Source organism: Sturnira hondurensis, unplaced genomic scaffold (genome assembly GCF_014824575.4).
Source record: "Sturnira hondurensis isolate 20B ecotype Veracruz unplaced genomic scaffold, ASM1482457v3 Scaffold0000880, whole genome shotgun sequence".
In the NCBI taxonomy this organism is placed as follows: domain Eukaryota; kingdom Metazoa; phylum Chordata; class Mammalia; order Chiroptera; family Phyllostomidae; genus Sturnira; species Sturnira hondurensis.
Window position 1 is genome coordinate 7,362,521 of NW_028073511.1, and position 10,806 is coordinate 7,373,326.

Genomic DNA, 10,806 nt, shown 5'->3' on the forward strand with positions numbered 1-10,806 from the left:
CCCAATAAAAGCCCTTGGAGGAAGGGGCTCAAGGCCTCAAGGCTCAAGTTTCCCCCCAAGAAACTGGCCACTACTCAAGGCCTTTTTCCTCTGGGAAATTGGCCACTGCTCCTCCCCAAGCAGATCACATCATGTCTCAGTTATGTTTACTCTCATCCGTGGCACACGGGGGGGACTTGCAAAGAAAGTCACCCCCACAGAATGGGTCTCACATTCCAAAAGGACAGCAAGTTGACCCAGACATACAGATTATAAGGTGGGTCTGATACTGGTTTTGTTTTAGTATTATTCAGTGAGAAAAAGAAATAACGCACTAGTGTTTATAAATTGATTTTTTGTTAAGTTATTTCTTAGCCTTTGATTCTCACTCCCATTTCCCACCAACATAGCAGTGCTTATGTGCTCTTTAATATGAACAAAAATGATGACTCTCTCCTTCAATAAGATATTGAGTTAAATAATGTGCTCAATAGTGTTTCCAAGTAGTTTTTATTAAGGGCCAACTGTATGTCAGGTACCCTTTCAAAGATGAATACGCTGTCGTCTGTGCCTGAAGGATTATAAAATAACCTGGAGTGCTCCCTCATGGAAGTAAGTGCAGAGGATGGTGGGAGTTCAGAGAGGGAGTTGCTGATTGTCCTTGGAAGGGGCGGGAGTCACTGCTGCCCCGGCTGCACAGGTTCAAGTGGCTCCAACCCAGGTGAGCGAGCAGAGGAGGGAAGTTCCAGGAGGACAGCTGTGCCCAGGCCTGGAAACCAACCCGTCCTGACGGAAGTGCTCAAAGTGGAGGGGAACATGGGAGTCTATAAAACTGAAAGTATGACTGAGAACTTGGAAACCCTGAGTCTGTTAGAAGGTGACAGACTGTAATAAACAAACATACTAACAAAAGGTTAAATTGCTTAAATTGCTTAATTTAAAAAATTAAGTTAAAACTAGGAATTGTGAGCGGAAAATGTTGCAGCAAAGACATATGCAAGTGTGATGAAACCTAAAACGGAATGATTTTTGAGCTACTTACAGGGTGGTATCTAAAAATCAGAGACTACATTTAAACCTGAAATCCCAGAATATATTTCTGCAAATGTCCCAGGGAAGAAACTGTGATCAGAACGCTCCACTTAGTTTAATCATAAAAATATTGCTTACTGGTTTCCCAGGTTTAGATTTACCTTATAAACAAGCCAAAGGAGCATCGACTGTGATTATTCAAGAGAACGTGAATATGATTCATTTTTAATGTAATTTTTAAGTAGTAAAAGGAGGTAGAAAGGGGAGCAGGATAGAGAGAAGATTGGGTTACTAAGCGTCTCATTTTAGAAAGTGGAGACTGAAGAGATGCTGTCTATTGTTGGTAGCACAGTTAATAACGGCCTGGATGCATGGAAACTTTGCAGAGGAGAGAACAGTGCAGGACCCGAATGTAAAGATGTCACTCTATTGGGGGATCAGAGAAGAGAAGAGAATGGACCGGTGTGCACGTGAGCTTGAAATGAAATAGATAGTGCGAATATGCCAAGGAATAATAATAGGGTATATTGTGTTGGAAACATGGAGGTTGCCACCAGCTGTTTAAAAACAGAGATCATTAGAGTGAATCTCTTTAGGGAATTGTATTGGAATTGGGGTGGGCTGAAGTGGGAGACTCTGGCTTTTCCCTTCTGGTTTTTTAGTGCTATTTAACTATTTGGATTATGTGCATGCTTACATTGATTAAATATTTAAAACTTTTTAAGAATAGGAACTTGTGAAAAGAGGGTTCACTATGACAGTGGCTTGCGAGAACATGTAAGAGTTCGTCAGGAAGGAAGGGAGGAAGAGAAGTCTACAGAATGTGGAGCTGCATGAGCAAAGGCAAAGGGGCCTACAGGTCGAACAGTAGACCTCGGGAGTGCCAAGTATCCATGTGGCAAGAGCATCAGGTATATAGATAGGATGGAGCAGAAAGTAAGATTGTGAAGGTGAGCTGGGAGAACAATGCCAGTCTTCCGAGTAATGCAATAGAGTCGGCACTGTGAGCTTCTTGAGGACAGAAACTACATTTCTTATTAGCCTGTATCCAGTAAGGAACATAGCACAGAGTAGTCACCTACTAAATTGTTTTCTGAATGATGAATGAGAAATATCTTGGGGGCAATGGGGAGCCATCAAAGTTTTAAGCAGAGCAGTTGTGTTTCTTATTTGGGGAAGATAATTTTGTACTGAAAAAAAGATGAATTGAGGTTGGAGAAACCAAAAGCAGGGGATGGATTAGGAGGCTATTAGGAGAAAGGTGTAAACAGGACAGTGACAGCGGGAATTGAAATGGAAAGATCTACTTGAGAGACATTAGCTGGGCAGAAATGGGTGCAAGGCTGAAAAAGAGAGGTGAGTTGAAAATGATCCTGAGATTCCTAACTGGGGAAAACCAGGAAGATGATGGGCCATTAATTGATAAAAGAAAATAAGGAAAAGAAACAGGTTGGAGAAGTGAGTTCATAAATGCAGTTCTGTGTATATTGAATTTGAAAGACCTGAGAGTGATATTTTAAAAATTGTGACTCTAGAATTATGAAGGGCTTATGAAGTCTACTTGGTGAGTCTAGACAAGTATTTTTTAAATGAAACAAAACATGTTAAACTTTAAAGTGTATCACATGGTAAGGTTAAGTGTTGTTTCATAGAACTTTCATTTGAACATAATTAGGTATGTATGTAACTGATGTAAAATGTATTTTCTGCCATTTGTCAAAAAATGTTAGATCCTCTGCACTTGGATACCAGGTGGAACAAGTGGTGTGGAATCGCCTTATACCTGCTTGACAGAACCACCTGTGCACACTTCTTTCCCACTCTATTCAGTAACTTCACATTGATAGCTAGAAATCAGTCATGTGGGGACTTCATGCCACAGAAATCAGCAAACACTAGAAAATGGGACATTTTCTCCTGTAGTGAGCTAGCACAACTCTGGGAGGAACCATCGAATGGATAGTTACTTATGACGTTCTGGAGCTCAGTACAGACACCTGGGAAGAAGGTATTTGAAAGTGAGAATGCCCCAAGTGCATGAGATTGGCCATTGAGAGCTTTTAGAGAAAGCAGAGGTGGTTGATAGAATTCAAAACAACATCACCTTCAGGGAAGGTGGGAGGAAAAGGAGCCCGTGAATGAAATTGTGAAAGGTTGTTCTAAGTGATGACGGAGAATGGGAGAGGGAAGCTCTCTCGAAGTCAAGGAAGAAAAGGGACTTTAGAAGGTAAGTGGTATCAGCGCTGTTGATTAAGTAGAGTATGTGAAGACCAAAAAAGTGCTATGGGATTTAGCAATTAGGAGCGCAAAAAACAATTTTAAGTTTTAATCCCTAAAACCAATTTTAGTATAATTGAGGAATAAAGGGAGGGAGCCAGGAAGGAGTAGAGATGAGGACACGAGAACTCTGAATGTCAATGACATTTCATGGAGAAGAAAAAGAAAGAGACATGGCTGTAGCTTGAATTGGAAAAAGCTGGGAGACAGTGAACATCTGGGGGATGGCCATGAGATCTGCTGGGGAGTGAGAGGCCTTCTGAGCCCCACGGTGGCTGGGGTTCACTCATGCAGCTCGGAGTCAGTCTGGTCATACAGTCAGTCTGGCCAGAGTAGCTTGGCCAAAGGCAAAAAAAAAAAGAGAATTGATGATAATTTGAAGAGATAAATTCTCTTTCTAGTTAAGATGTCATACATTTGTATTATTAGAAATCTGGACAAAATAATAACAATAATAAAAATAAAGTGGGGGGTGTCCCCACAACCCCAACCTTATTAGGTAATTATTTCAGAATGAGGTACATATCTTCCTGACACTTCTCCAGACAGAAGTAAAGTAATTAAAAAGGTGAGTCAGACAGACCTGAGCATGTATCTGGTTTTACTTTACTAGCTCTAAGGCCTTGGGCAAGTTACACAGCCTTTTAACCCCTCAGTTTCCTAATCTGTAAAATAGAAATAATAATAGCATCTACATCACATGGTTGTAGTGAGAAGTAAAAGGATCATGCATGTGAATTGCTTAGAACAATATTTGATAAGCAGAGTGAACACTATATATATATCTACATATGCATATAAACACATATACATATATAAACACAAACACACACACCTAAATGTATACACACACCTATGGAAAAGAGTATTCATATGTGTGTGTATATATATATATATATTCCTACATATACATATGTATATATACACAGATATACATGACATATATATACATATACATGTACATACATAACCAGAAAGAACTGAAAAATATTGGTGATTTGAGCTGGCAGGAAGAAGCTACCCTAAGCAGAATGACTACGTGGGAGGGTAAAAAGTCACGGTCAGAGAATGGAACTGAACTTCAAGTCTTCAGAGGGGAAGCCCTTCCAGAACACAGTGAGTCACATGTGGTAGTGCCTCTAAGTTTCTGAAGGGGAGAGAAGATAAAGGATCCTCTATCTAGTATTTTAGCCAATTCCAAAATTTATTATTCAATGCCAGGCTTAGCCTTCATTCCTCCTCGGCAGTGTCTTGTGCCTTTTGTAGACGTGGTTTACCTGGAGACTTTAGAACTGTGGGTGTCACAACTGACTTGTTTGTATGCATTCAGTTTTGGGGCTGTGAGATGTGGCCTGTCCAACCTGTCTCCAGGATGTGTTTTTTTCTTGCTCAACTCATTGATAACACCTCTACCAACCTCAATCAAGGCGTAGGAGGCTTTGTGCTAAGTACAAGGCTCCCAGGTTTCTCTCAGTGGCCCTGTGATTCACAGTCACCTGGCTCCTTTACCCACTCACCAGGTTATGTGATTCCACGTGCGCAGTCCCTCCTTCCCATTCCCACGACCACCGTGCCAATCAAGGTCCTCAAAAGCTCTGCCTTCGTCAACTACATAATGTTTCTTTTGTTAGACAACGTATGCATGCTCATTGTAGAAAACATACTGTTTTGCTATGAATTCAGTGTACACTCTTATGCTTTTCTCCACATAAACAAGTGCATGCTTATATACTAAATTTTTGGTCAGTTTCATAACATTCTATTTTAATGTAGCAATATAATACTCATCTTTCACCAAGTCTATAAGTGCACACCTGTAGTATCACTTCCGATGGTTTTATATTTTTCTTTATTAGTATAAATTTGGGTTATTTATTAAAAATTTGTTTACACTTTTTAGTTTTTGAAATAGCACTTTGGTAAATATTGTTGCAGTTAAATCTGTGTGGTTTTTTAAGTTATTTTTTGTGATAAATCCCCAGAAATGAGTTTTCTGAATTAAAATATATGCATTTTATTGCCTTCCTACTCTTTTTCCTTCCTCCATGGATGTTCTTCATCCCATAATACTTCATACTTTCTTATAGCAAAACTGCTTCTCTAAAAATGATGAACTTTATCCTTTTACTGTAATCATTTTCCTTCTTCATTTGGAAACTCAACACATTGTACACAGGGAGAAATGAAGCCCAGATATCTTGCCGTGGCATTTGCAGCCTTCCAGGATCTGGCCTCAACCTTCTTTTCATTCAGGTTTCCCCTGTTCAACTCACTTCACACTCACCCATTCTGAATTCCATGGTGGGCTTTTCCCCTTGACTGTAGGATTCCTATTTTACTGGTCAGATCGGGGAATCATGTGTCATCCTCAAACTGGAGTATTTAATGACTGTTGGATCGTTTGATAACTGTTTAGCAAGTTGAGAGTAGAATTCAGGGGACCCCTCTAGGCATAGCGCAGTGCCTCTGGGCAAACAACACCAAGGAGCCCTTACCACCCAGAGGCCTGAAGGAGCAAGAGGACAGAGAAAGCAAAAACTGGGACCTGGTGAGGATAATTCCAGGGAAAGGGCCACCTGACAGGAGCTGTGACCTCTGCAGCAAATCCCCAAACCATGGAGGAAGCCAAAGGACTAAATGCTCCAGCCCCACTTCCCATCCACCTTCAAATCTCCTGCTGGAAATTGGCCAGGCCCAGCTAGAAGCCTGGGCCCTAGTGCCCATGGGTACAGGTAAGCCTCCCCGGGGAACAGTGCAGAATGAACCTGATGGAACAAATGGAAGACTTCCAGCATCCACTAAAGATTCCTACATGTTATGCCTTCAAGTGCTTTAGTGCTTCTCTTGGGTCATTTAATACAGTCTCAATTAGCTTTTATTTATGCAAGATCTAGCTCCGCAACTGGATCAATAATGATTTAGAGAGAGACATGGCCTTTTCACATGTATGGCAAGAAACTCAGGGAAATTCTGTTGTAAATTTGTTCCTCAAAGGGACTTCTTTAAGGCAGTTGAGCCAGAGGGAACAACCACAGCAGACAATAGAAAAAATGAAATGTCTGCCATACAGAGATATCTGATCGAATCACTGGGGAGGAGCAGGGAGAGGCCATAGGAGGAGGCAATGCTAAACAGTCCAGGTCGCCATTGGATGAGAAGCTGAATACCTCCAGAGTGCATGAAATTATGGGCTAGGAGATTTGAAATAAAAGAAGGGCTTCCGGGCTCTCAGACTGGCTAGCTCTGGCTCTCGGGCTCTCTTCTTCCTCCAAGAGGCCTGGATGATTGTGCAGCAGCTGCATTTCCCAGCAGACAGTATATCGAATGGGAAGGAACTCCGGGTGCAACCTAGGATCAGGCTGGCCTGGCAGAAGGCAGCAATGCCATTCTTTGGGTGTTCTGGAGGATTCAACCTCTGAGGCAGAAGCCTGCCATTTTCCCAAAATTGTGTAGTTTTTGTATCTTACGTTGTTTTAATTTGTAAACTAACTTTAATAGAAATAAGATGATTAAAAACTAACAGGGGGAATGATAGAACTCAGCTGTTAAAGAGCTGAGCCTTAATTGATAGGTGAAGTGACTAATGTGTGTGGAAAGCTGTTATTCCAAAATTGTGAAGCTTTTGGAAAAGACTCCTTTCCTTCATCACCAGACCTTTGCCTGGTGGAGGTGAGCAGCAGGGCCCCACTTGCTGTTCAGCATCATCTGGACAGGGCTGCTGTGTGGAAGGAGTATTATATACATAGACAGTAACACAGAGTCCTTCTATAAACCCTTATATAATCCAAAATTCGGCACACGAGAGAGCTATGTAGATCCGACATTCAGGCTATGCAGCACCCAGTAGATGCTAAGAGAACCATAGGTACATCTTGTATCTAAAGGATACAAGATGACAGAATAACACCTTAGAGAAAACAAGGCCAACCTAGAAATCCTCACTCCCCAGAACAGGATCCCACAAGCCTCATGCTGGATTGGCACACGTCTTCAGTTTGTGCCGATCAGCAGAGATGCTGGAATCCCAGACCCAGCACATCCCTCTTCTCCAGTCTAATCCCAGGGATGGTCCAAGGTGTCAAACGAAGTCCTCCTTCTTGACTAGGAGGCCCCGTGAAAGCCCCTACAAGGTATATGTAGGCAGGAGGGGACAAATGATTTGGAAGCCACAAATGAAACCCAACTCTCACCTTCCCAGTCTCAGACGCAGGCCTGAGTTTGATCAGCTCTCCCATCCTCAACAGGAACTAGATAGCCCTGGTCTGAGCACGCTCAAGCTCTCTGAGCCTCCATTTCCTTGCTTGTAAACTATCTACGTCTCTGACTTACTTAGGACTGATGAGTTAATACCCACACAACACCTAGAACAATGCCTGATGCATGGAGACATGCAACAACTATTTCATTTCCTCCTTGCCACTCCCAGTTCCCTTGTCATCATTCTGTCCACCTCACTGTGTTGCCTCTTTCACAAGTATTGGTTTAAAATTAAACCATCATTTCCTAGAAAGAAAAGAAGTAACTTCGATAACTCTTGTGTGTGACTTTGACTTACATCTCAGGAGGCAATGCAGCCAAGTAAATAAGACCATAGTTACTATAACCAAACCACCTGGGTTGTCTGATGACTAGCTTTGTCACCGACTTCGGCCTTATTTGATTGCCTTGGTTTGTTATTCTATAATGTGAGGATAATACTTGTATTGGCCCCACATCGTAAAACTTGTTCCTGTATGTTGAAACACGGAGATCAAAGCCTACATGGATTTGTTATTATTATCTTCTTTAGAACTGAAAGGAAGTAGAAGAGAGTTAATTCATAGTATCCTGAGGAAGGCTCAATAATAAGCAGTAAATGTGCAAAGAAATGGCAAAGCTGCCTGGCCTTCACTTGAACTTGTGGTCACTATGCATCTACTCTGCATGCTGAACTTAACTAGGGTGTGGGGGATTGTAAGAGATGAATTAAAACCCAGTAGCAATGTGAATTTCATTAAATAAGTTCACATCAATGAGTTTCAATATTCTCATCCATAAAATGAATTTTTGAATCCTAATTTCTAGAGTCCCGTTTCCTGATAGGAAAATGGATTTGATTCTATGGGGGAAAAGACTTCATGGAAGTCACCTTGGTCAGGAATTTCAGTCCCAGTGCCTGAGTCAATGTGACCAAAGGTCAATGGCTGGCCCACAGGTATTTGCTGGTGCCTCTATTGCCCATCGTGACATGAGCAGGAGACACTTGAGGGTAGATTTTTGACATTAATCCCAGATGAAATTATTCATCAACTACAAGGTCACATTGAAAGTCAGTTCCACACAAATTCAGTGTCCCATTAGCAGATCCTGCTACTAGTAGTGAACCAAGAATTAATATTTTTGTAAAGTAAGGTTTATTTTCATCTTACTTTTATATGGCTTTGTGTGCTGTTTGTGTAAAAATTAAATTTTTTTTTACATCAAAACACACTCTTTTTAGGCATTTCTTCATTGCCTCACTCTCGACTTACAAGAAATCCTGGGGACCTCTCCCTTTGGTTGCCTCATTTCCTGGCCAGCTCATGACTTGTCAAAAGATTGGAGGTCAGAAACCTATTACAGGTTTTCTGTGCTGTTCAAAACTGGAGTTTCCTATAAAACTTTTAGTAAGCTGAAATGGTATAAAGCAAAGGTATAGTGACTACTAATCTATACAGAAAAAAATTTGAGCTTTCCCAGACCTCAAAATAACCTACCAAGTTACACTAAATATGCTTAATTACGTCTGGTTTTATGCTAAGCATAATACTTTTATGAGCTCTCTTAGGCTTCTCTGATTGATCCCTTCCAATTCATCTCGCTACCAGAGGCACAAAATAAGTGGAGATGAAGCACAGATGCTCCCAGACACAGCCCAGAGCTCTGGTGGCTCAGTGCTGGGACGCTGAGCATGCTTCCAGGGAAGGAGCTCGAGGAGGCCACTCTCGCTGCTTGGAGTGCATGTGGCCTCTCTAATAGCTACTGCAAAACCAACCCTGAACTATTTCACCTCTTTTTGTAAAAGTAAAAATTCTCTTTGGATGTCTCTGGTTAGCAACAATAGGTACTAAAATAGATTTTTCGTAAGAGCAAAGTGAGGTAATGTGACCTTCCACAAAGTGAGGGACATGGGTCTCAGGGAAGGAACCATGCAGGAGCTGTGGCCCCAGATGCGCAGAGTTTGCGGATGGCAACAGCCCCACTTCTTATGAGGGGGTCCTTGTTAGACTGCAGGTTCCTTGAGGGTAGGGCTCTGTCCTTGCATCCTTGCATCGTCCCACACTTATTAGTTGCTTACCAAATATGTATTTGTTGAATAAAATCAAGCTGAATTGGAACTGTTCTGATGTTTAGAAAGTATAGTAAGACACTGAGTTCTTTGAGAGTGAGCGAGGGGTCTCATGTGAATGTTTCCACCCTGTCATGGGCATTCATTAAACTCTGCCCTCCTTACACAGTTGACTATTACTCCTCCTAACCTATAGCTTCTGTGAAGCTGTTTTCTCCCAGTTTCCCTCCAACCTCTCTGACAGTGCTCCTTAATCTGCTTTGATAATTCATCCTTTGCTGCCATATCTCTAACTGATGCCAGGCCTCAGAGCTTGGGTCCCCCTCCTCCCTGTACTTGCTATATCCTTGGTTTATCTTACATAGTCCTATACTTTTAAATACCACCTATATGCTGACATCTCCCAGTTGGGTATCACAGAACTTCAGACTCCTATTTGATATTTGGATGCCTTACAGGCACTTTGAAATGTAACACATTCAAAACAGAACATTTAATTTAAATTATCCTTCTGCTACCAAAACCTGGCTCCCTCTAGTCATCACTGTCCCATCAAAAGTCACCACCTTCTCACCAGAGGGGTCAAACCAGAAGCCCAACAATCAGCCTCGATCCCCATATCTGGCTCACCACCCATGTAGACTCCATCAACAAGTCTTGTTAATATTCCCTCCTAAACAATTCCTGATTTCAATCTTTTCTCTACATCTCCACAGCCAAGCACAACAAGCCACTACTCTTTCCTGTCTGGAAGTCAGCAGTAGCCTTCTCAGTCATCTTCCTGCTTTCGGTCTTGTTTCCCTTCAGTCTCTACCCCAAGTAGAAATCAAAGTCACCTTGGAAATATATATATATATATATATATATATATATATATATATATATATGTATATAAATTGCCCCATCTTGTTCCTTGCTTAAAACCTTTCAATGACTTCCCCTTGTCCTTGCAATAAAATTTAAAAATTCTTGCTGTGTCCTAGGAGACCCTGAATGGTCTGGCCTTTGCTTATGCTAACCTCATCTTATTATCTTGCTCCACTTGCCCCACACCCAGTAGACCAGATGCGTCTTCTTCTGCTTTATTTCTCAGTTAATCCAAACTGCTTCACTCCCTCTGCCTGGAACACCTTCCCTAGCACCTCAGAGGCTTAACTTCTCTTATGCCAGGTCTCAGGTCAAATGTCAGCACTTCAGGACATCGCCTTCCT